This window comes from Phyllostomus discolor, chromosome 14 (genome assembly GCF_004126475.2).
Source record: "Phyllostomus discolor isolate MPI-MPIP mPhyDis1 chromosome 14, mPhyDis1.pri.v3, whole genome shotgun sequence".
In the NCBI taxonomy this organism is placed as follows: domain Eukaryota; kingdom Metazoa; phylum Chordata; class Mammalia; order Chiroptera; family Phyllostomidae; genus Phyllostomus; species Phyllostomus discolor.
The window spans coordinates 12,116,126-12,143,357 of NC_040916.2; the positions used below are offsets into that span (position 1 = coordinate 12,116,126).

Genomic DNA, 27,232 nt, shown 5'->3' on the forward strand with positions numbered 1-27,232 from the left:
ACCCTGGCTGGTATAGCTCAGTGGATTGAGCGTGGGCTGAGAACCAAAGTGTCGCAGGTTTGATTCCCAGTCAGGGTACATGCCTGGGTTGCAGGCCATGACCCTCAGCAACCGCACATTGATGTTTCTCTCTCTCTCTCTCTCTGTCTCCCTCCCTTCCCTCTCTAAAAATAAATAAATACAATCTTTTTTTTTAAAAGCAAGCCCTTTAACATTTGTTGCAGTACTGGTTTGGTGTTAACAAACTCCTTTAGTGTTTTTCTTGTTTGGGAAGTTCCTTATTTCTCCTTTAGTTTTAAACGATAGCTTGCTTTGCTGGGTAAATTAGCCCTGGTTGTAGGTCCTTGCTTTTGATAACCTTAAATATTTCATACTACTTCCTTCTGGCCTGAAATGTTTCTGATGAGTAATGACAGTGTAATTGGTGCTGCTTTGTAGGCAACTTCTGCTTTTCTATTGTGGATTGAAGGATTTTCTCCTTGTCTTTAAGCCCGTCATTTTAACTATCACGTGTCTCAGTGCAGGCCTCTTTGGGTCCAACTTGTTTGTGTCTGAGTTTCCTGGACTTGTGTGTCTTTTTCCTTCCAGATTAGGGAAGGGTTTTTTTTTTTTCATTATTTCTTCTTCCGTTGTTCACTGTCTTCTTCTGGTATTCCCATGATGTGGATATTGTTCCGTTTTATGTTGTCCAAAATGTTTCTTAAAAAGCTCTCCTCCTCATTCTTTAAAATTCCTTTTGCTTTTTGCTGCTCTGCCTGGGTATGTACTTTCTACCTTGTCTTCCAAATCACTGATGTGATCCTTTGCTTCATCTAACTTACTGTTTATTCCTTCCTGTGTATTATTTATTTCAGATATTTCATTCCTTATTTTTGACTGGTCCATTTTTATGGTTTCTATGTCTTTTTTCATGCTTTTGAGTATCCTTATAATCATTACTCTACACTCACTCTCTGATACATTGCTTGCCTCCATTTCATCTAGTTCTTCTGGAGGATTCTCTTGTTCTTTCATTTGGGATCTGTTTCTTTGTCTTCCCATTTTGGCTGCTGCTTTGTATCTTCCACCTTAGATGTTAAACTAATCAGCTATTAACTGTTACACTAATCAAGCTATAAGCAGCAGTCCAACTTAAGCTCCACAGGGTGGGGCAGATGAATTTCTGTGGGTGGGGTTTTGCTTCCCCCGGGCTGATACCTGTTGGAGAGGAGTGCTGTGCCCGAGAAAGGTGGCTTCCGCAGTATGGGGAATGACTCAGCACAGGGAACCAACCAGGCAGCTGTTCCTTCAGTTCTCTCCCTGGAGCCAACAACCCCAGACTCTCCTCAAGCATCTCTAATCCACTTTCCCCCCCCCCCCCCCGCCCCTCTGCTAGAGCCCAGGGTAAGTGGCTAAAAATGAAATTTTGTGTGTTGGCCATTTAAGAGGCTCTGAGTCTCCAGCCTGCTCACCCTGGAAGACAGAAACCCTGCTGCTTTTCACAGCTGGGTATTATCTGGGTTCCTTTCCAGCTCCAGTGCTGCCGGCTGGGGAGCCCAGCTCAGGGTTTATATGCCTCACTTCTTGGAGCAACCCCCCTGGCTGCTGAAATATCCCTCTGGCGCTTCATCTGGTGCCCGTGGGAGCCCAGCCAGCCCTCTCTCATCTCCTCTGCACTCCCTATCAGTCTTGTTGTGGTGAAGTGGTTTCTTCTGTCTGTCCATGGTTATAAGGCTTCTCTCCAGCTACTGTTCAGCTGGGTCTTCAGGATGCTTTCTCTACAATGTAGTTGTAGTTCCAGATTGGTCCTGGGAGGAGGTCAGTGTAGTTTCCACTTACTCTGCCACCACCTTAGATCTATGTCCTGGTGTCTATCACTGGTCCATATTCACAGAGATTTTCAAAAATCCCTCTTATGACTCTTGGAAGGGAAAGGAAGCAGGTAGCAAAGCTAAGAAAGGGAGGGAAGGAGCTTAACCTTCCCTTGGGTGAATGTCTAGGAAAAAGAGACTCTTCATGTGATCACTGCATCAAAGGGAAGTAAGACGTGTCCACGCTGCCAGTCACAAAGCCACCAAAAACTCACTGCTAATGAAAAAAGAAACCATTCACTCCTACACCCTTATGATATACTTCAAGCCTAGTTTTCAAATGTTTGCTAACTTTGCAATATCTCCTCTGAATTACTTATTTTATATCATTGGCTCATTTTTGTGAGTAATTTATATGTCTCTCATTAACTTATGGGTACCCTTTGAATAATGGATAGTAACCCCCTTTCCTATAATGTATAATTTAAATGTTTTGTCCCAATCTGTCATGTCTCTTTTAACTTTGTGATTTTTAAAAAAAAAATAAAGTCAACTTTATCAGGTTTTTCTTAATGGTCCCTGAATTTTCCATCTTTTTTACAAAGACCTTCTCACCCAAGATGATTTTTTTTTAAGGTTCATTCATAGTTCCTTCCAATGCTTGTATACATTTGATCTCTATTTTTGGAGCTTTATTCCATCTGGAATTTACTTTTGTGTATGGTATGAGTCCAGATGGAGAGCCAGTTGTCCCAACACCATTTACTGAACAGTCTATTTTTCAGCCACTGATTTGAAATGCCTCCCTAGTGTCTGTTAAATTCCTCTATATTCTTCTATCTGTTTCTGGACTCTAATCTTTTTGGTTAGTGAATTTCTCTATCACTATATTTGTATATGAATGTCATCACCACAATTATGTATTGCTTAAGATGAATAGTTTGTTTTGCTAACTACTCAGGTAAGCCCCCATTCACTTTAGTTTTTGTCCGTTTGTTTTTCTTTTTTTAAAAAAAAAAGATTTTATTTATTTTTAGAGAGGGAAGGCAGGGAGAAAAAGAGAGAGAGAGAGAAACATCAATGTGCGGTTGCTGGGGGTCATGGCCTGCAACCCAGGCATGTGCCCTGACTGGGAATCGAACCTACGACACTTTGGTTAGAAGCCTGTGCTCAATCCACTGAGCTATGCCAGCCAGGGCCGTCCGTTTGTTTTTCATGGCTATTTTCATGTGTTGCCCTTCCCCATGAACTTGAGAATAGGCTGCTCCAGTTCCATTAAAATCCCATGGGAAATGGGATTGCATTTCAATTTATATAAAAAAACTGAGTGAAATTTTACATACTAAATGCATTTGATTTAAAGCACAATTAAAGTTTCATAAAATCAAATATTTTATAATACTTTTAAAAGTTAAACCAGTATAATAAATGGGATTTTTGTCATTATTCTTGTTTTATCAAGACTCTCAGGGGATGGAAACTCTTCTTTTGGATTGGCCACTCATTCAGCCAGACAGTGACAATTCTGTGCTAGGAAACTATAGTGTGGGTCATGAGCACACCGAGAGGTGTGCGGCATAGCCCAGGTCTTTGGAAATGCATATCTAGTTCTCCAGATAAGACATGTATACCTACATATACAAGACATTTTGATATATGCAATTTACACATTGATATAAGGCAGCTTATATTAAGAACCAGATGAGTTATGTCCACATTAAGAGCACTAAGAGTTCAAAAGCAGGAGATTCATGGTTGGAGAGTTCAGAAGGTCTCTCTCTCTCTCTTTCTCTATCTCTCTGTCTCTCTCTATCTCTCTCTCACTTTACAGAAGAGAAGGTCAAGGCCCAGTTAGGTTAAGTCACAGAGCTCAGCAGTAACGAAAATACCAGGTCTGCTGAGTCCCATTCCAAGGACCCGTCCACTGCATCAAGCTCTCGCTCCTTTACACACCTATTTGTAGACCAGTTTTGAATGATCTAAAAATCTGTATCCGTAAAGCAGTAGTGTCCTTTAGAAAACCCACATTTATAACTGTGTCAATATTACAAACTAGTCTCTCAAACTCAGTTACAAATAAAAAGGTTGCAGTCAACCAACTCCATTACAAAGGTGTCTTTTGATCTAGATGACATCAATAACAGATATTAATGATGTTTCACTTTTTTGACCAGTGGTTTTGACATTAGAACACATAGCCCGTGTCTAGGTAATAAAATGGGAGGGAGGAATATTTTTGTGCCCTTCCAGGCAATTCGTCCCCTTGTCACATTTTAAAGCCCTCAGGTAACAAGCCCTAAGACCCACAGGAACCTTCACACCTGCGGAGAATAGATTTCTAAACTCAACATCAAATCCACTTTTGATTTTCCCTTGAGTTTGTTTCTGTCAGTGTTAGGCAGGTAACACATTTCAGCTTTTAAGCCATGAAGTGATCTTTTTTTAGAAAAAAAACCCCTGCATTCACAGCTTTAATCTTATATTTCCATGCGTATTGAGTTAAATGTTGTAAAACTATCAATTCTGTCAAAACCTAGCACAGAGAAAACAGGACAGCATGCAATCTTAATGTCCAAACTGACTAGTGATTATCAGAAATTAAATGTGCAGGAATTCCAAATCTTTTTTGATCTGAGATGTCTAGATAACTTTTGTTTTTCCATAATTGTATGAGGTTCCTACATAGTATTTAAGAATCAATTATATTGCAATTGATGTAATTAACTCTAATAATCCATTAAAAGTCAGTAGGAGGGCTATTCAAGTCCATAGAAAAGAAGAAGTATATTATGAAGGTGTTATTAACCTATACAGAATTTTACCAGACATTTTCTTTTCTTCCATAATAAATACACAGTGGTTAGGAAGGCTGTCATTATAATTTAATGCGGACAATAGCCCATCACTTCTTTCCCCATGCAACCCTTAACTAATTCCATGTACCGAGCACAAGTAAAATGAAACCTTTCTAATCAGGGTACAGGCTCATCAATCATCTGTTAGTCCCTGATTAAAGAAGAGGTCCTTTGCCCGTCTAGTGGAAGAGATGTGGGGACTAGCGGAAGTTTCAGGCTCACCCTTTCTGTCGGTTGACAAGTCTCAGTTTTTGGTGGCTGTGTGTACATTGCAACTAATCAGAGAGTAAACAGCCACGGAGAAAGTTCACCTAGCAATACTCTAGCAACCATTCCACTGCCATTGGAAGCTTGGCTACGTGCTCCCTTAAGCATCGGATGAACTTTGGAGCATTCTGAACCTTTTAAATGAAGTGAGATGAGAACGACTCACCTTCACAGCATTCCACATGTCCACACTAAAGGAGCCAACCTCCACAGAGCTGGCCTGGTCCATCCTTGGGACTCCGGGTCACAGGGTAGGTCCTGGGGCTCAGCTCATTTCCCAGGCAGGCCCTCTCCATTTCCAGGAAAACGAAGTCAAGCGAGCACAGTTTCAATCACAGGTCACCTAACAAACCCACTGTCCTTTTCTGAAAGGGCTCTCACCTCTCACCGGGTCGCAGTTCTGCTTTTCCCGTCTGATCATGAACATGCTGTTCTCTAACATTTGCATGAAAGGACACTTCAGTGTTCGTCATAGCCAGCTATCCTACTACAGACTTCATTAAGAATACAGACTGCGTTAGCTTCTCCTGGCTTCACATACACATCACAGCAACGGTCCCCAGCTATGGGGACAGCAACGTTATCGGGAATGACACCTTCCACACAGAGAACAGCATAGGTACACAGCTGCGGGGCATGTGGGGGAAAGCGCCCAGCATGTGGAATCAGAAGACTTGGGATGAGTACAGGCTCAGCCACAACTGGCTATGTGATCCTTAGAATATCATTCGCCTGTCTTCCCGTCTGTAAAGTGGGCATAAAATGACCCCACATCCTAGGGCCAGTGTAAAATTAGCCTCATAAGATTGAGTATACATTAGACAAACATGTGAAATAAGCCTTGTAAATTGGAAAGCACTGCAAAATCTGAGACGGTGTTTGTTTAAAGCCACCAGGAGCTCTGAAAGCCAAGGAGAAAAGGAATAAAGCAATCATCTCTCAAACTTTGGTGCACACGACATTCATCTCGGGACTGACTTCAAAGTGCACGCGCCCGTTTCCCAGGTGATTCAGATTCAATGTATAGGCTGAGACACACGGGGATAAGGGGCTGGCTCAGGATGGATTCTCATCCATTCATCAGATATTTTGAAGCACGTGGAAGCCTTAGAGGATACAAACAATTACAAGATATGTCTCAATGTCGATCAGCTTCAGCTCCATGTGTAGGAAGAAGACAAGTATTCGGAAACAGATAAAATACAAGGCTGAGTGTGTCAAAGCAGTAAAGGCAGTCCATAAGCAAGACCTCTTCTTCGTGTTGCTACCTGAAGCCCTGATAAGCACACACCTGTGTTCCCTGGAAGGAAACTCTGATTCACTCCGATGCCTCAAGGACTCGGTTGGTTAGTGCTTCGTGTTCCCTTCGGCACCAATCTCCCTCCTAGGCCCCGAGAGTCAATGTGAGTCCTGGAGTCTCAGCCAGGAGTCAAGGGGAGACTGTGGGTCCCATCTCCTCTCCATGAAAGCCAGGCCTTGCCGAGAGGTGACCTCCCTTACTCAAAGGCTTCATCGCAGAGACGGAACAAAGACCCCTTTTCATTCTGGAGAGCTCCTGTTTGCTGTGGCGCAGGGAAAGACTGAACAAATCCACCAGAGGCATGGGCAGCACAGTGACTAGAATACGAGACTTCCCCTCTGAAGGTTTCACTTTGAATCTCCTCCCTAAGGCCAGTCCCGGAGAGAGAATTTGGACACAGCAAAGCAGTGGCTTCAAAGTCACAGTGACTTTCTATGTGCCTGGGAGGAGATGGAGAATGTCACCTTCCTTTTTTCTGAAACTCCCATCGTCACTTTACAGGTCGCAAGAACACAGGGAAAAAAAGAGACCTGGTTGGTCCAGGAGTCAGGAGACCTGGGTTGTCGTTCTGCCCCTGCTCGTAATGAGCTGGGTACCCATCTCTTTCTTTGGCCACATCCCTTTCCAAAGAGAAACATTCGGGAGACTGACATCTACTCTGGCTATTTCACAAGGTTAACGTGAGGGCTGGATGAAAAACGTCTTTGAAAAGTAAAAAGTGTCATCGTGTGATACAAGAAATTAACAGGAAAGCCCCAAAGTTAAAAATTCAACCTCCGAATGGTTCAATTTGCTATGCCCCTGCCATTGATGCCTTTACAGACACAGACTGGTAGACTGGGCTGCCCCTCGGGGTTCTCGGGGACCCGCGCAGGGATCTTCGGCTCTCTCCCGGCCTGCAGAAGCTCGGACGTTCCCGCTCTGTGCCGCTCTCCACCCCCAGTCCCCACCTGACCGCACAGACCTGGAGGGACCCACGGACCTCTGACCCCCACCGCACTCATGTGACACCTTTGTTCAGGGCTAAAGTCACTTGAGAGGGGAAAAAAATACCTCAACCAGGAAATAAATCTTTTACTGCTATTTCATCCTCCCCTCACGTGGCGCTGGAATATCGCTTTAAAGAACATTCTTGTGGCCTTTCCAGTTCTTTTCCTTTAGGTCTGCAAACAGGAGTAGCCCGTCCGAGGGGAAACTACTCCCCAGCAGAGCAGCTCTTCAAAGGGGACTTCTTCGGGCAGGAAAAGGGAATGTCTGATACCGTGGCTGAATAAACAGACTCATCAAGCCCAGTGCCAGATTGGAAAACCAGGCCCTGTGAGCGGCCAGCCCGCCAGCCACACACCTCCCGCGCACTCTCACCCTTGCTCTCTCAGCTCTGTCCTTCGGTGTCCCTTCGATTCCCTTGCATCCTGCCACCTTCTTTCCCAAAGGCCGCAGGTCCCTGGACATATGACTATAGTTTTTATTATTATGAATCGACTGATCTAAGAGGCTCCCCAGGTTTCGAAGCTCACTTTTGGGTCACACACCATTGCATTATCTTCCCTCATGAAGGTGGCTGCGTAGGTCAACCTTCACAGACCCCCATGGTCACCACCAGCCTTCCTCTGAAAGCACCACCTTTGAACACTCGGTGGTGTAAGCCCTGGGCAGGCGGCCGGTAATACTCTAACACTTCGTGGATGCTCCAAAGGTCGTTATTTTCAGGAAGAACTAAAAGATTTCCAGAATCTAAAAGGCAATTGTTTACCCTGGACTTTGAAATCTACCAACCCCATTGACAACTCAGCTCTGGGCCTCATAGTCTAAAGTAGAAGTATTTCCAAATATCTAAGCTAAATTTATACTATCATTAGTTTTTCCACTTGAACGACTGGTCATAAGTGAAATTCCAAACTATAGGTCATTAGCAAGGCTTGGGCTCAGAAATTGGAATTTTCTTTTCCATACTGGAAAATTTTTTTCTTTTTAAACAATTGTACTGGTAAATGTGATGGTTACTGAGATAATCTATACTAACCAGTTTTAGTTATTGCTCATACAGCTATACATGCTCACATGGATGGAGACAATTCTCTCCCACAACACACTATCCATCCCATCAGGATTTTTTTCAACCATCCAAAAATTAGGTGGAGGATCTTACTCTGATCACTCTGTTCACTTAGTGTCTGAGCCCTTTCTTAAGTGCTTCTTTGAGAAATAGTTATAAACGTTTTAAAGTTCAGGTTCCAAGAAAAGGAACAATAGCAAAAGTCAAAATAAAGCAAATGGCTAAAAAAATGACCCGGTCTGTAAGGATCTCTGAGACCCCAGGCGTTGTCAACTTTTTTCTAATGATAAGTTCTTAACTGCTCAACCATAGCCACACTTTCCCATCAACATTTGTGCAGACAATGCTGTCTTCTGAAAGACCAGTTGAGCCCTTCATTGTGCATCTATCCATTCTGTGTCCTCATCAGTAATGACTGTGGAGTAATCACAAGAACGGTCCAATTGTCCCTGATGTCATCAATCACCACCAACAAAAGTCCAGACTAGCCACTCCAAGCCATTAGTAAACGTATTCATGTAGTTGCCCTGAGCTGTGTTTTGTCTACCTTTGGGGATGGAGGAAAAAATTCAAATCCAGCCACTCCGATGTTGACAAACAATACCTGGCTATTCAGAAATATCGTATCAACAAACGAATTTTTGAAATGATTTTTGTACAAGCACCACCATCAGCTGCCTATCAAACTAAGAGGCATAAGAGTCAGTGATTATTTGTCACCAGTAGGAGTTTACCAGGTGCCTCCTCTCCTTTTGACATTCAGAGATAAGGTTCTCAGTTATGCAATGGCCGGTGCAAACATCCCCTTAGACAGGCTGAAGGGACAAGGCGGGAGACACTCACTTCAGTCACCTTTGCCCAGGCTGTATTTGTTCTGCAGATAATAAACTTTGGACTTCTTTACCCAACCAGTCATCTTGCACAAACAGTTAACTCCCTCAAAAGTTTCTGTTCCCATAAGACCCTTGAGAAAACAAAATGGGAAAAAAAAGCATGATTAAAATCTACTTTCTTTGGTCAACATTCTAAAATTGAGCAATGTCTCAACATCTTAAAAGGGACTGTCCTGGCATCAGGTGGAGAGTCAGCAAACTCCCTATCGATCAAATTACTGAAATCAGTAGTAACCGGAGTCAGAATTCTGAGGTTGCAAACCCTTGTTTTGTAACTGTTTCCTACTCCTCCACGTAGCATCGGGAAGCCCTTGTCCACACTCTTCCCTTGTAAGCAGTGGTTTCTAGCCTTTTAGGTCATGAACTTTTCTCAACCAAAAGAAAAGAAATATAAGCCATACTCAATCTGTGCATTTTTCCTTATAAATTACATAGGTATTACTGTATTGTGTGCATCGAAATATCCCGCCCAAAGTTATTTATTTTGGGTGAAATAAAGAATTAAATAGAAGGTTTCATGTGTCCTTTCTGCACTGGGTCACTTCGGATTCTCCATGGGGTGCGGACCTCCTACTTCCGAACCTGCTGCTTTAGGATTGAGGTGGCCTCTCTTCTCTGAAACTCAGTCACCACCTTGCGCTAACTGAAACCTGTTTTCAAGAAAAGACCTGCTATCAGTCACGCTCATCTTTTGTGAATAAAGACTCATCATTATATTAATGCTTCCAGCAGGATTTGCATTTTAAGTGTACACCTAATTATGAGAGGAAAGCTTTATCTCATGTTAATGTAATATCAGGAATAGCAAAACAGTTCATGATATTTGGAGGATGGAAAATATTTCCTGGTGGTCCTGACATCAGACTAGGGGGTACCCCTTATGTAGTGGATAGGCAGGGGCAGCACCCAATTTTGTACCTAAAAAGGTTTTAGGGCCAGCAAGTCGGTTAGAAGGAGGAAGAGTAGGGTCGACAGCTACATTTTTCCTGAAGCAACCCCAAGTTTCTTCTTAAATTATAGGTTCCTATAGGGGTCAGAGCAGGGGAATACTTAGATATTACAGAGGAACAGTGTAAGTCCTCCAAGCCATGCTTGTGACTCCTTCACAAGCAAAAACAAAAACAAATCTTGATAACAAGTTCCCACACAGAAATTCAAAGGCTTAGCAGGTAGCATCACGTTGAGGAGTAAGACTTTATAATCTAAAAAAAATCAGTTTGACCCTAAATAATCAATCACATGTGCCTTCATAGAGCTCACGAACTTAATGTTTGTCATGAATTTACAAAAAGAATTTTCCCAGAGGAACAATAACCTGGATTATTTTCATCTTTGCAAATATCAAGTTGAGGAGCTTTATAAATCTAAGTAATCCATTAGACATATGTATTGATGTAATTCATCAGGCAACTATAAGGTAGTCTACCTGATTTTAAATGATAACAACAAAGGAAAAGGGAGCAGGATGCATGTCCACCAACTGTTGAAAGATGTCTCCTGTATAGGTGTATATTTGTGTCTACAGAGAAGCTCCTGCCATCATCCAGTTTACCATCCAGTTGGGCCAATCAGGTGCCTAAGAAAAGCTGCAAAGTGATAAATCTATCAGCAGGCACAAAAGAACGTAACGCCAATACATCAAATGAGTACGTGCTGACCAAATGCACAGCAGGCTATGATTGAAATCTGTTACAAATACCCAGAGCAAGTAGGAATGGGCATTTCAGCTAGATAAATAAATGGCATGACAAATGGGGAAAAAAGTTTAATTTAGCAAACCATAAGCAGGGGACACAAGAGTCACTAGCGTGAGACAAGTGTCCATATTGACGAAATATGAGCTGTGACGTTCAAGTTAACGGACTGATAGAGGAGCCTTGTTGTAGGACCATTGAGCCAAAACCTAGTTTGGCTTGAAACATCCCCTCCAATGTCCTTTCATGTTCTGTGAGACCACATAGCTGTACAGGCAGAGGAAGGCACAATGGTTTCATGGCAGAGAACGTGACAAGTGTGAACAGGAATTCTGCCTGCCCTAGGACCTTTTCAGGTTCTGACCTTTGTTTCCTCTGTATCAAGGTGCTTCTTGTGTCATCATGAGCCTCTTCCCCCAACCCCTCCTCGCTGTCACCACAGAAAGGACATGAACTATGCCCAAAACGATAAGACCTGAGAATTGCTGAACAGCACCAATTCTTCTGTCAACATTCCTGTTCTGAAATCCCCTTTCACTTAACAAACCTAGCTCACCTTCCTTTAATGACACGGAGGAGAAGAAAACTGAGGCAAAGAACCAAATACTTCTCTCCAGAAGATAACGCTCAGGAGGGAAAGTGGAAGATACCACCTGTCCGGTGTCTCCTGTGCTGTCTGGCTCCCATCCTGCTTCGTGATTGTCCCGAGTTGCTCTGCTGCTCGGGGCCCGAACTGCTCCAAAGAGGAAGCCCGTCAGGAGCAAAGCCTGACTTTGCAACTTCTCTTGCATTCCCTAGCATGAGTTTAAAGGCTAGTTTCAACCTCTAGGCACAGCAGGAACTCAACATGGTGAGCCACGGATGAATGTCTGCTTTGCTCTGACCATGTTTTAAGGAGGGTATGGATGGATCAGCTCAAGTTGATCATCAAGATATGGACCAGATAGCCCCAAAATGACCAGACCACAAATGATCAGAATAGCTGTTTGTCAGTTTCATAACCAAATATACTTAGTATTGACAGTTACTGTTCAACAGTTGATTGTAAAAGCTGTCAAGTCAAACTAAAGTTAATTAAGCTAGATTTTAATCTCCCCAAGCCAGAGGCTATGCCTGTTTTGTTCAACACCTTTCCCCAGCAGCTATCTTCATGTCACATAGTAGGTGCTTGTGGTAGCCTGTCATTAAAATGACCACCATCAGTTCCGTCCTTCCTAGAATGCACAAGCCATTCTACTCTTGTGGGGTGAAATCTATTCCTCCAACTCCTGGAATCTGGGACACTGGTGACTGCTTTGACAAACAGAAGGTAGAAGCCAACCTGCATGGCTTCCAAGGCTAGGTCTTAAGAGGCTTTGCAACCCTTACCTGAATGTTTTGTAGCACTTGTGCTGAAAGAAGGAAAAGGCTGATTACAAAGAAAACAAGAAGTTCTTAGGACACCAAGCTAACTACATGGAGAGAGAGAGAGAGACAGAGAGAGAGACAGAGAGATAGAGAGAGAGAGACAGAGAGGGAGAGAGACAGGGAGACAGAGAGAGAGAGAGAGAGAGAGAGAGAGAGAGACTGACTGATTCCTGGTTAACCCAATGACAGGTATGTAAGTGAAGAAACCTTCAGACGGTTCTAGCCTCAGTCACCATCTGACTGCAGTCCATGAAGGGCTCCAAGTAAGAACTGCCCAGGCGAGCCTTCAAGAACCAAGAGTGATAATAGATTATTGCATTATGTCACTAGGTTCTGGGTAGTTTCTTATACAGTAACAGATAACAGGGAAAAAGTTCTATGTTGATTAATAAAAGAAGCCTCTTAGAATAAAGGGTTCCTCAAAAAACCCCCAATGAAATCCATTAAATAAATTATGAAGGTGATGTCAACAACATAAATATTATCAGAAAATTGGACAACTCTGTGGATAATTAAGGCCAAGAGGAAATCTGCTACAGAGTAGAGAAAGTCATTTTTTTGAGAGTGGAATTTTCCAGATTCACTAACCATCTTGACTGTATTCATTAGATGATTGCTCAATGCCCTACTTCCCTTTATACAAAGTAAACTCACGATTGTGTTTCAGCCATGAATCTAGGTGCAAAGTAAGAGAAAAACAATTAACTGGCAAGGAACATGGGGAACCAAGGGAAATGGACCTTGCAGAGTCTGATTTTTCTGTGAAGACTCTAACTCTTCTATTCTTTTAATTTTGTAAAAAAAAGATTTTGGTCCGGGTACACTGTGTAAAACACCTAAAAATAGCCCAAGATCAGGGTGGGTGGGAATGGAAAAGAGAAGCTAGATGCTGGGCACCGCCAGCTGCTACATCACCACGTGCCCCACGACTGTGCTATTGTGCACACGGCACTCTTCAGCTGGATGCAGCCACCTCCTCATAGCGACGGAAAGATTAATTAGTGACCTCACCCATATCTTTCATTTCTTTAATGGTTGTAACTAAGTCAGAGTCATTCTATCGTTATTTTTACCATGGGCACAATAGGTTTACCCTTGTTTGGTGAGGAAAATAAATATTCGAGAGGGTGTCTTTAATCTTCCACGGAGCTTTAACTTTGTACCTTTCCAGATGAAATCGCACCAGGGTCTGGCCCTCCTTTTCCTTATGGCTGAACAGGTCCCTCCTCACGTTCGAACCCACCCCACCTCCTCTTCACCGAGACACTCCCAAACCTGCCCCAATGTGAGCTCATGAACCCCGCATTCCCGAAGAGGTCCCGGCTCCGCCAGAGCACAAAGGTAGTGTTCAAAACCAAATGAACGAAATACAGAAATACTTTGTAATTCCAGAGCCAACCTGAGGATGCTGTCTAAAACAAAAAAAAATATATGATTGACAGCCTCCATGAACCCAATGCACTAGACTACTGTCGAATCCTCCTCCTTCTGGCTGTGCAGGCAGAACCCAGAGCTCAAGCTTAAGGTCACTTGTTGAGCAAGCAGCCACTCTCCTCACGGCCACTCTAAGCAGGCAAGGCCAGCAAATGTCTTAAGCAAGGGCAAAATCGAGGGCAGTCGTTAGGGGGAATTACCAGATTCTATGGACAGGAGTCCTTGAAATCTGACTTAAACACATGAGGGCAACTTTCCTATTTGCTATTGACTGTGCTGTCATCCCATTCGAATCAGTTCAGGACAATGTGTTGTCCAGTACAGTCCGGCACTGGGGATAGGGAACTGATGAAGCTCTGCTCTCCAGGAGCTTTCAAGAGAAAACGGGTTATGGAGGAATGACCACTTGAATTTCCTAAGGGATGGACAAGGAACACTTGTGCCAGGCATTTTTTTGTTGAGACTCAATAAGTAGCATCTTTGCCCTAAGCTCCCTTCAATACTACAGGTCTGAGAGACTGGAAACTACATTTCCCAGGCTCCCTTGCCAGCAGGGCTCCTGGTATAATCTGCCATTGAGAGGCACAATCCTTGGAAGGTGGAAGGCAAAGGCAATTTTTATCAGTAGCTACAAGCAGGTGTGTGGGCACTGGCAGACAGCAGATGTGGGGCTAGGTGGTTGCTTCTGTGCATCCTCCTGAGAATCACCGGCCTCGGCGCTGCAAGCGGCTGAGATTGTCAACGGCAACTTGGCTTCCTGGTGATTCCTTCACTTCAGATTTCCTGAAAGTTCGTAACAACCTCCTCAACCATTTCTCCCTGGCTCTCCCAGTGATTCTGTAAAGCTCTAATTCCTTACATGCAGTTCCTTCATCATGGAAATATGCCTAATACATATGTCAGAATGGGACAGGCATATTTCACTAATAAACCCCAAGTCTGAGCAGCATAACAAGGGACAGGTTATTTCTTGTTCAGGATGTAGGCTGAGTGGCTTCTGTCTTGTAGCCACCCTATCTGAATACATGTCACCCAAGATCCCTGGGGAAGAAGAAGAGAGGACATAGAGAAGACACAGTCACTTTTAATTCCCTGGACCAAAGTTGGCACAATACTTCTGCCTGCTTACATCCCATTAAAGAATTGGTCTTGCCCTGGCCACGCAGCTCAAGTTGTTTAAGCACTGATCCATCCATGCACTGAAAGGTTGTGGGTTCGATTCCCAGTCAGGGTACATACCTAGGTTGCAAGTTCAGTCTCTGGTTGGCCACTCGAGGTAGGCAACCAATCAATGTTTCTTTCTTTCTCTCTGTTCTCTGTTTTTTTCTCTCTATATATAGTTCTCTCTCTCTCTCTCTCTCTCTCTGTTTCTCTCCCTCTCTCTCTCTCTCCAATCAATGGAAACACGTCTTCAGGTGAGGATTAAAAAAAAGAATTGTTCCTGTGGCCTCAGTGACACTGCAAGGGAGAGGGGACTACAGGCTTGCCCTTTGCCCAGGAAGAAGAAATGGTTGGGTGAACACATTGCCTGACGTCTGCTGTGAGAGGCTTCTATTTTTCAGACTAAACTAGACTACTGGGTGCCAGATGTGGAGTCCTATAACAAAACCTTAAAATACGTGGCATCGCCTTTGTCGTCGGGCTGCTGGAAGCAGATACATTCGGCTGGGCGGCTGGAGATCGTATCGGGCAGTGGAAAAACACTGGGCCACACTGTTGTCTTTAGGAACTTGAAAGTCAGACCATGTGACTCTTGGGCTCGTAGGTGAAAAAGAGCGTGTGCTGGTTGTTATTGGCTGCTCTTCACAACACAATACAAGAAAAATAGAATATCAGGAAATAATTAACTGGTTCTTAAACAAAGATGAAAAGGAAAATGGGCACCCTTCTGCTATCCATCACTATGTTCGTCAAGGTAAGTAGTGCTTGCAGGTGTAATGAGCGATCTCCCCAAAGTTTAGTGGCTTAACCTATCAACGTTAACTTCTCACTGACAAAAGGTCTAATGTGGATGTTCTTGGTTGGGCAGCTGGCCTGGGCTCCACCCCTTCAAAAGTCATTCAGGGATCCAGATTCCTTCCAGGTAACGGCTCTACATCTTCTAGACATGGGTGACATCAAAGTTGTCCAGCCAGAAGATGGAGAGAGAGGGCAAGCTGTGGGGAAGGGGAGTAGGGAGAAGAGAGAAACTAGACACAGTGTTAATGAAAAACTATAGTGATACACCTTTTTTCAATTCAGCCCATATTCCACTGATAAGAACTAGTCACATGGTCCAATGTCACTGCAAGGGAGACTGGGAAATGTAGTCTTTGGCTGAGCAATTGCTTGCCCCAAACAAGTCTACACGGTGGGAGCGGAAGGTAAACCTTCACTGGCCAGACAGCCATCTCTGTCACAATACTATAAAGGTTTGGGTCTTCTTTTTGTGTGTTTGGTTGGTATGCTCTTATACTCCTTCCCCCTCTTTAATAATCTTTAACAGCTTCCTCCCGTTCCTTCCAGCTTCTCTTCCTCTTTCCTTTGACCTGTATTTCTGTCTTTTGTCTCTTATTTGATCCTAACTTTCCTCTCTTATTTCACTGTTAATGATCACTAATTGCAGCATTCCACTCTCTGAGCCATGTCCAAGTACAAGGTCAAGAGAAAAAGATGGGCTGTCATCTTGTCAGATTCGAAAAAGAAGCCATTTCTGTGCCTTTTCCTTCCCAATCAAATCCCAAGTGCTTCTCACTTTGTAAGTCTAGGCAGAGCAAGGGGGAGGTTCAAGTAAGTCCAAGAAGGCAAACAAAATATACGCAAGATGGCGGGTGCTTCGTACAACACCCTTCCTTGTTCCATGTTCTTCTTCCTTTTTTCAGGTTTCCTGCTGGCTTTGGGGGGGGAGTTCCAAGTGTTCGGTTGTTTTCTCTTTATTCACTTGTTAAGCGAGGACAGTCATGTATTGATAGAGACCAGTCATCACTGCTCGGTGAGTCGGGAAAAAAGGTGGTTCAGACAGTTTCCAACTGTCCCCTAACACAACCACAGTGTTTAGGGGGTTTACTTTCAGTCCTAGAGGCCACCACTTCCACCCATTTTCAGTCTGAGGGAATAAATTTACATGATTGAAAATGTGACACTGGAACGTGCTGTAATGTGCACGGGCCACACTCCTCCCTGAGGGGTGGCCAGCACGAGTAGCTATTTCTTCCCCAGAACCTGCCTCACTCTGCACCTTATTGGGGGCCTTTAGAACAGAAGAACGGGCTTTTGTTCCTACCCCAGTGGTTCCTGTCCTTTGGAATAATCCCCAGGGTCCCGAGTCGGGATCGGCCTGCTCAGAGGTGTGAATTTTCTAACTTTAATTGAAACCCATGTTGACCAAGGCTCAACACTGTCAATTTTGTGTCATTATTTGTCAAAGAGTCCCCGTAAAGTCACGGTCTCACAGCATCTATTTCTGTGTTGGCCATCTTTTCTGGTGGGGGAGCTGACCTGCAGCCAGAGCCCCGGGGCCTTGTCCAGCTTCTAAAGACACTTGGGAGGGTAAGAGCGAAAATAACAACAGCACACGACAGGTTTCATATGTTTGCCAGACACTGTGCAAGCATCGCCTCATTTAGTCCTCTCAGGAATCCGTCAGCACGTACTATCACTATCATCCCTATTGTATAGCTAAAGAAACGGAGGCTGGGAGAAATTAAGTCACTTCTCGAGGAGGCCTATCTATTGAATGTTACTTTAACAACTTCAACTTGACTCTATTTGACTGCAAAGCCTGTCGTTGAACCACTCTACCAGGGGTCTATTTCCAGAAAAACTACCAGAAAAAAAACAAAGAGTTATCACAATGGTGCTGGGGGCAGAACAGGGTCAATCAGCAGAAAATAAGAAAAGCATGCAAATTCCCGTGGAAATGAGTCATAACAACCATAATAATTACCAGCGTTTTTTGAACACTTACTATATGCACTTAGGCACTGTTCTAAATCCCTCACGTGGATTTATAATCCAAGGAACCATCACAACAATCTGAAGAGATAAGTGTTACTTATTGTTGTCATCTTTTTCTTTTTCTTCCTTGTATCTTTTTCAGAGATGGAAGCACAAGGGACTGTGTTAGAGGATCACACAGCCAGCGATCAGCAGAACGAAGACGGGCTGAAATAAGAACACGATGAACCTGATGGTCCTCCACGGGGATGAGAATGGGCTCCCTGGGAAGGGAGCTCTGGGCAGTTCTTCAGCACAGCTTACCTTCTGTGATGTGCTCACGGTCCGCCCATCCTCGGGTCACGAGCATCGAAGGCCGCGGCCCCAGCTCCTTCCTCGGTCTGAATGCGGAGAGCATCGATGATGCCCAAGTGTCCCCAGAACAGTCCCTCCTTCCTCCCTCACCAGACCAGGAGGCTTCCGGTGCCAAGGAGCTCTTCTGTCCCATTGAAAGCAAAGAATGGTTGCCTCTGAAATAAGTACAAAGAGCAAGCAAATTTAGTCAGTTTATGCAAAACACAAAATGGCATCTGCCATCTGGAAAAATACACCAAAGCTGTGAGCCGTCAAGCCCCTTTCAAGATTTTGGCATGTGAAATCGACATTTTTTTTTAAGTCTGAAAGGTCCATGTGAACTCCCAGTTTTGTTAAATACAATCCCCCTCCCTCCTTCCTGTCCCTGGCCATCCACTGTCCCATTGCATGCATTCTGTCAGATATATATATATATATATATATATATATATAAAATTTATTTATATGGTGCAAAGATCACTGAGAAGAGACAGAGGGCTTTTATTAAGATAATTTAAAAATCCCTTTTTTACACTTAAAATGTTTTAAGCAAATATACTTGCCCTGTATTGAGTATACATTGGGGTGGGCAAAAGTAGTGTTACAGTTGTGACCACGCAAAACCCTGTTTATCCTTCTATTATTTTTCTTTAATTATTTATTATTTTCCACACGAACAACTGTAAACCTACTTTTGCCCACCCTGTATGTCGGGAACCGAAAGCCCCGGATGTGCGGGTTGATGCTGCTGTTGTCTTTAGGGTCACAGACTCCTGATGGTGCCTCCACTTGCCCTCACTTCAAGCAGGCCAAGAGTGATGGAAATGAGGGGGGCCACTCCGGCTTTGCGGCGGTGCTGGATGAGAGAAGGAGGACGTCCAGGTAGAAATGTGTCCAGCAAACAGAAGTAGTAATACGATGCTGGCAATGCTGATGTTAGAGTTACGGTGACATGGAAAGACTCTGAGACCTAGAAAATCACTGATGGGGTGTGAGGGGGAGGCCAAACCAAACGGACTGGGAAGGGGCAGAATCGCAGCAGAGGGTGAACTCATGGATGGGCTTGGAGTCAAGGGGGCTGGAGCACGGGCAGAACAGCGAGTAAGACAAGAGCACTGGGCCAACACACATGCAGTGGCAACTAGATATGATAAGTGATCCTCATGGGCCAGCTCCATGACATGCACTAGGTCATTGTCACAACAACTCTATGTGGGGAGGTTCCTTACAAATGACAAAGGGGGGTCCAGAGAGGGTAGGTGACATGCTGGTAGCGGTGTCTAGATTGAAGGAAGGGTAGTCTGATTTCCAGAGTCTATCCCAGCAGGTTTTACTGACTTCCACACAGCCTAGGCTAGAAGATACCTACCATGAGACTACCCATTGTCCTCTGATGGTGGAATGACAGGTGACTCTTATTTAATGTATTTGCTCTGTCTTTCCTTATTCTCTATTTTATAATCAAAACGTTTCCAGGATTACTAGGAAAAGAAGCTAAAACTTGTTTAATGAAGGAAAGAAGCTGAAATTTGATGGAAGAAGAAAACTTGGTTTTCTCAGGAGCCGAAGACCCTACGAGGTCAAAAGCTGGTTTGAGGGTCTGAGGAGTGACAGCCAGGCTTAGTCCCGGCTCTGTTCACATCAGGGTCTTGCTCGCCTGTGCCTGCTCAGGATATATTTTTTATTTGCAACCACTCAGCTCTTCCCAGGACAACACTGTTCCAAGGCCGGGAGGATGATCCCCAGGGCTGGACCTTTGGGAGCAGGGAAGGGGTTGCGGGGGACAGGGATCATGGTCTGGGGCACAGTTCACATCTACCAGGCCGATCTGGTCAGAGCATCAGTTTCTCCACTTCCTAGCCAGCACAATCTATCCACGTGTGCTTGGGCCCTGGCAGACTCGTTCAGTCACCTCCCACCTCCACGTAGAGGTGCCCTAGTGATGCTATTTTTCGGTTGCATTAAAACAAATAGTCCTTTGGTCATTTCTTCACCCTTTCCATTCAGAGAGACGTGCTGAAGTTTCCTAGAAGTTAGTGCGGCGTGTGTAGCCTGCTGTAATGGAAAGCCCCCCAGACCTCAATGAAAACCTCCTCTCTGCTGCTCATCAGCTACATGACCAAAGGACAATTTATTTAACTTCTTTGGTCCTCAGTTTCTTCATCTGTAAAACTCAACATGCTGGTTAGAAGGATTGGACTGGCACAATAAATTATCATCATCATCATTATTATTAATGAAACAGTGACAGTGACAACGTTAGATGCTCTACCACATAAGTTCCAGCAGAAAACCTATTCCTGCCACTTCTGGGAAGTTAACAACTTGCTCCAAAAACGATGTGACAATGGACTCCGACATATTATTGAAATGACATTCTCCAACTCCAGGGGCTGAGGAGCTTGTTGCTATCACAGAACTCCCTCTAGGGCATTCTTTTGAGTGTCACTTACACCAGTTTGGAAGTAATCCGCTTGCTCGCCCTTCCAGCAAAGGATGTCACAATCAACTAATGGAAAGTGACAAGGAGGGATATAATGAATGAGAGGGAGTTAAAGTTTGGGATGCAAAAAAAAAAAAAAGAGCCTTGTTCTTTTCGGGAATGCACAATGCTAAGCATACCATGTTAAATCGTGCGTGTCAAATAATGGACTAATTAAGAATCTTCATCCATTTTTTTTCCACATCTCATTTTTGTTGTCCTTTCTAAGACGTATTTTCAAATTAGCCCTTAGCTCTTTAAATAACTACCAAGGGGAAAGAAAAGAAAAAGGTAACCTTGTCTATCAGAGATGCACAAGATAAACATAAAAGGAAAAATACTCAAGGAACGGAGCTGGGAGCTTTGTGGGAAATGTCGGGAAGTTTTACAATCAAAGCAGCAACTCCTTGAATAATGGAATTTAATAACATATAATAAACTATGATCCAGGAGGACTCTGATTCAATCCCACTAATTGTCTGAACCAGTTAAATGAAGGCAAAGTTTAGCGTGCCAGCACGCTGCCAGTGCCACTGAACACTGCAGGGGACAGACAATTGTTCCCAGCTGCCTACCTCCTCTCACCCAGGAGGCACACGGTCCCTGTCTCCTGAACACCGGGCTGAATCCCCAGCCTTCAGTGGCAATCCTCGTTCTAGGACTTTAAAGTCACAGAAATGTAATTTTTTGCAATCAACAAACTATTGTATTAAGTAGAGAACACAGGGGTAACTAAGATACAAAAGCCCCCAATTAGGTTATAAAGAATAATAACCAATATGCTTTCATGTGAATGCCAGGAAGTGCAAAAACCTATAATAAATCTAGTTGAGCACATGATCATAAGCACTGTTTTTCTACCTACATAGTTCTGCTATATGAAGGTAGACTCCAAATAGAGAGATGTGGGTTTGTTTTTCACTGTTATTAAAAAGGGTGCTTTTTTTTTCTTCTTCCTAATTTGGATCATTTTACCAATGTCAAAAAATGGAAAGGTGTCATTATGAAAAAATTATTTTCTTTGTCATTACTCATTGCTTATATCTAAGCATACAAATGAAGAAAGGAATTGAAGCAATTATCTGGGTAATTCAGGTCTCCCCCCAAAGATCAGAGGTTTCTAATAGAATGCATTGTTTTTGCCTGAATTATCAAGAGAATAGCCTTAGTTTCTACTTTACTTTATTCATGTGGACCTGTGTATTGATGAAAAATATTTTATAATCATTTAAAGGGCTTTTTAGGTTTTTATGACAGCTAAGTATATTTTTTTGGTACATAAACTTTAATGTACACATTACCTCAAAAATACACCCTCTCAGATTCTATAGAACATTTTGCAAAGCAGCTATTTAAACGACTAAACCTAAAAAATGTGAAGAGTAAGTATTCCCTTCCCCTTCCCAAAGGTCCACGAAATCCTGGTTACATTTGGGGACAGAAGGGGGAGCGAAATACCTTTGTAAGCCGAGAGTCTCAAAACAGGAAAATTAGTATTGTGCCATGGCTAGGAGAGCTCATAAAGAGAACATGGTTAAAAGAGATTAAGGTTCAAATTAAGGTCAGAAAAGAGACTGATTGAGGAAAACTGTCGTGTTCCGTTGCATGGCGGTTTAAGTGAGACAGTTTCCCCCCGAATCGGTCTGAGGCTGAAAAATTACACTGTGGGGGTTAATAAAGAGGCCGGGCATTTGTTTGGACTGAGACTTCAATTAAAATGTTATTTGGGGCAGCCAGAGCTAATGTCTTGCTTAGAGGTAAACTGAACTGCCTTTTAAGAGGATGAAAAAAAAAGGAAAGAAAAAGAAAAAGAAAAAAGACCACCTAACCTGTCAAAGACCCTGAATAACTGGCAGAAAGAATTGTGTTTGCTGGACCCGTGCCCAGCTCAGCAGTGAGCATTCTTAAGGGTTTTGTGACATCATCTGAGGCAGCTGAGGTTTACTGCATTTTTGATCGTGGCACTGGCTGAGGAATTGAGTGTTCAGCTGAGCCTCTTTGAGACAAAGAAAAAAAACCTGGTTGGCGAAACATGCCAAGGTTGTGTGTGTGTGGGTGTGTGTGTGTGTGTATTTTAATGCCGCAAATGGGGTGGGACCAAGAATTCTGGGTCTTAGTCTCATGACTCTAACCCAGGGACAAAAATTGATGAATGCAGTGCATTGAATGGCTCAGTCCATATCAATTGGCCCGCAGTTAAAAACAAAAACCACCAAAGTTTGCTTTCATTTCACTCCTTTACAGTGAGTGGAAATCCCCTGTGAATGGGCTCCTCTTCCTTTACACTGACTCCTATATTCCACAAAGATTCATTAGCCATGTGTACTCTGGCCAACCTTGGTCAACAAAGCAGACGCTTCCCGGACTTTACGAGGCTTGGTGTCTGTAAGTAAAAATAAAAATGAAAATGTACAAATGGGTAAGATGGAAGGAAGCAGTGTGGGGGATGGGGATAGATCCCGTTTTTCTCCAACCTTTTTCTTAACTGATCCTGAGAATTCTGGCTGTTGGAAGGCCTCATTGTTATGCACCGGGAGGGAAGAGGGGAGGGCTGGTTAAGGGCAGATAGAAAATATGTGATTTTCTGTTGGGGAGTTTGGGATCTGGTGGTGGAGATAAAGAGAGTGATGCCCAGAGAGAGAGAGAGAGAGAGGGGTGGGACCACTCAAAGAGATTGGCTTAGAGCCAAAATGAACTTGCAGTCCAGACTTGGATTGGTGTTTCTTGTCCAAAGAGTGGCACAAACACAGCCACGAAGTCCTCTCCTGGTGCAGAAGGAGAAGAGGCCCCAGGGCAGGGGCCGAGGCCGTGTCGGGGAGAGGTGCAGCCCGGAGGGCACACAGAGGGGCGAGAGGGTCCAGGCACAAGGAAGGGGCCACTCCTATTGCTCGTCTCCTTCCTGCTGCTCAATTTTTCTTTAAACCAGCTCTCGAGAATGGACCCCATTTGTCTGGATCTCAATTCACATGGACCCCCAAAGTCCAGTTCTCTCATTCAAACTAAAGAAGAAAATTATGAAATCACAAACTCCCTTCTCCCACTGCACCAAAATAAAAAAAAACAACTAAGCTCACGGGAGATGTTTGCTCTTCAAAATATCCTTTAAGGAGAGAAGCCTCAGACTGAAGCGGCACAAAGGCCCGGATTTCCCCCCTGAAAAATGGGGAAGATGACCGTTTGAAAACAAAATGCCAATAATGAGATCACCGCCGTGGGAACCAGGGAGCCGGCGAGCCGAGAAGGAACACAACAACATCCTGAGAACCACGTCTGTCCAAGTTGTGGCAAAATCTGCCAGGCCCAGATTGCCTTCATTAGTCATTTAGAAGCACAGAGATCACAGGAGGGGAAAAAATCCTCCTCCTCCTCCTCGCCGAGAAAGAGTTGATCATCGGTATAAATAGAAACTGATTAGAACACCAATACTTCAAAGCATAAATATTTCATTCACCAACCAGTTGCTGCTTTGCCCTTGGCAATTAAGAAGAAAGTATGCAATGCCACCCCACACAAGGTGTGACCGTAATGGACTTTAACAGGAAATTAAGTCTGCCGTGAATTCGTGTCAGGTGTGAAGGGAACACACAGACGACATTGTGCCAGGTGCAGTCGGGGAACTGGGGAGAAATAAGCATAACGACACAAGTCCTCAGCCCTCTTTACCGCCCTTTGCGCTGTGGGGTTTATCTGAACCAGTGTGCTTCTCGTTCAGCCAGTGTTTGTCAGCTACTTTCTGGATTCTGGCCTTGTGCTGCGGACTGGGGACTCTACACTCAGCAAGACAACCACAGCCGTGCCCTCTTTAGCATCCCCAACTTCTCGCCAGTCTCCTCTGTCCCCTCACCCGGCTTAACTTCTTTTCAGAATGTGTACCGTGACCTGACGTGGCATCCTATCTTGTTTGTTTCTTGTTCATTGCTTCACTTACTAAAATGCAGGCGCCGTGGGCAGGGGCTCTGGCTGTATCGTGGTGTGGTATCCCTGACACCTAGGGATACCAATGAACAAGGCTTGCATTCAGATGACTTACTCATCTCAGTTCTGAGAAGCAGAATAAAGGAAAACTGTAGGTGTTATGAGCAGGTATCGTGAGAGCTTCTAACCTCCCAAGTGAGGGAGGCCTTTCGTGAGCAACAGACATTGAAGTTGGAGTCTCGGTAAAGGGAAAGGTTTGTTGAGAAGCGGTTGGGAGACCTCTCAAGGACAGGCACGTGTGTCTAAAGGTGCCTGTGGTATTGAAACCACGGGGACAGGAAGGCCAGTGCCGTGGAGACACAGGGAGAGTGAGGGGTTTCCAGAGATGAGGCAGGAGCTGTGGACAGGGGCCAGATTATGCAAAATCTTGTAGGGCACACTCAGGATGTTGGACTTCATCCTGAGAGCAAAACAAAGAGTTTTACGCAGTGACATGATCACAATTCCCAAATCATGAATCTGTCTAATCAACACAAAGCAAGCATTTTAATCTGAGCATGCTGACATCAACTGGGCGTAAGAAACGGCTGGACTGTTTCAGTGTGGGCAGAAGAGGGACGCATGAAGACTTAGCCACACCACTGGGCAATCAGCAGGGGTCCCACATCCCAACAGGCAGCATGGGGTGGGTGGCCACAGAGCAAAGGTGGGAGTCTGGGTCCCCCAAGAAAACAAAGAGGATTGAACCCAGCCACAGAAAGACAAAGAGCACCCATGGGAAAGTCCGAGGGACCTCAGAAAACATCAGTGAACACGTTGCCTGCCTCTTCCCTCCTCTGAGGCCATCGCTACTATACTACTACCATACCAGGCTCCTCCTCGTCTGTTGGGACAAATTTTGCTGCCCCTTCCACCACCGGGCCTCCCCGTGTGCTTTGAGCTCCAACAGTAAGAGACCACCTCAGGCTCCATGGAGGCGGTGTGTCCCTCCCAGGCCTGCATGAGCTGCCTGTCATTCTATCCCTCTCCACTCTCATGGAGACTCCTGCCAAACTGCTGGTCTGCCCACGAGGTAGGCGCCCGATAAATATAACGTTAGAGAGTGTTACCCCTTTCCAGTGAACACTTACCGAGTGCTTATTTTGTGCCAGGCTCAGTGTTGAGGCCTTTTTATGCGTTCTCAGTTAAGCTGCGCAACAGTCCCATAAGGCAGGTGTTGCTATAATCCCCAACTTGCAGACAAGGAAACTAAGGCTTAGAGAGGTACGGTGACTTATGAAGATTTCTCTCACTATGCAGTGGGGGGACATGAACGTGTTTCCATCCCTCTCCTAAGCCCAGAGTCTGATTCATTACTTGCTTAGGCTCGTCTCTTCCCTCAACACTCTAATTGCCACAAAGATAAGCCTCAGAGCCGCTAAGTATTTTGTGTTGATGTATGATGCTCATCACTATCCTACCTAATGTCTTCCCAACCACACTGTGAGTGCTTCGGATGGGTCTTATTTATCCTGGTATCGCCAGTGCTGAGCATGGTGTCTGACACGTGGTAGAGATGTAAATGCATGGATGAATAAGCCCAAGGCAATCGCATATAAACTCTAAACATGCCCTTTAAGAAAACACATTATACACACATCCAAACAGATGACTGACTGATTGAAGAAGGATCATCTGCGGAACAAGATTCTACATCCCCTGCCCTGTCCTTCATCTCCACCCACCACATGGCTCTTCACATAGTGGTTGCTCTGGTGAATTGAAAACCCGGTCCCTTTTCAAAGTTAGAGATGCTGATACTGTACGGCTGCATGCAGGGGGAACACGGGGACCTTTACATGATGGTGTGTGACTCACGGGTCCACACACAAGCCCAGAGGACACGCCGTTAGGGAGTAGGCAGCAAAGGGAATTATTCACTGCTCCCCCACCCTCCCTTGGAAGCACGGAAAAGCCATACCTCATTTAACAAGGTAGAAAGATGAGAGAGAATGCTTTTTAAACTTGGAATACATCCCATAGAAATATTTAACACAAAAGTACAAAAGCTCAAATGGGCCAAACCGGCCCCAATTCAGGAGTTGGAATCTTTCCGATGGGATTACTACGCTAGAAACAACATGTTTATTGGCTCATGAAAGACATGTCACCTAACAATTCCTACTAGGGGGTCCGAGGGAAATAACTCACCCATTGTGAAGTCAATGTTCAAATCAATATCCCTCGGGGAGAAAAATATTGCTCATTGATGGAGATTGATTTTTTTCTTTTCGTTAAGAAATTCCCGAGGGGGTAAACATTTTTTCCTGGTGAATGTAAGTAAACGTGCCAGTGGCAAGGTTCCCTAGCCTGACTGTGATACTCAAAAATTATTCGTATAATTATGAATGCCTTTCAACCTATAGATTCCAGTTCCATTTTTTAATCTTATTTTAACATCTCAGCCACAGGACCACAATTTGTTGTATGTCCTTTGCTTTACTTCACAGCACTCTCATAAGTGAGATACTTTTTCTCTATTTTAAAACAATCAAAAAGTAGCATAAAAACGAGGAGTACTAGATCCAAAATGTATGTACCTACAAATAAACAACTAATTTTTAAAAACAAATTTCTCCCTTACTTTTCCCGTTTTTACTTGGACCTCAAAACAATCATAACAACATTGAATCTAGCCATGTATTGATTGCCTTCAAAAAAGCAAGATGTTGTAATGGGCAAAAAGAAAAAAAAAGGCTGAATTTGACTGGTTTTATAGTTAACATGTTGCTTCGGGCCAGCGAATCTTTCAGACCTATTTCCAGGTCTGCAGTAGATTGTACCGTGTCACTCACAGACTGTCTTCTTAGGCCAAATGTGTGACGGAAAGA

The 27,232-nt window shown here is 44.1% G+C and overlaps 1 long non-coding RNA gene across 1 annotated transcript in view; it reads right to left on the minus strand.

Moving 5' to 3' along the window:
• Window positions 1-27,232, minus strand: part of LOC118498083 — a 98,318-nt gene that overhangs the window by 56,662 nt on the left and 14,424 nt on the right. The window contains exons 6-8 of the long non-coding RNA XR_004900613.1: window positions 17,936-18,141; window positions 15,692-16,663; window positions 9,121-9,232 (exon numbers count right to left, since the gene is read on the minus strand). This is a non-coding gene — a long non-coding RNA (uncharacterized LOC118498083). The remainder of the gene's footprint in view (window positions 1-9,120; window positions 9,233-15,691; window positions 16,664-17,935; window positions 18,142-27,232) is intronic.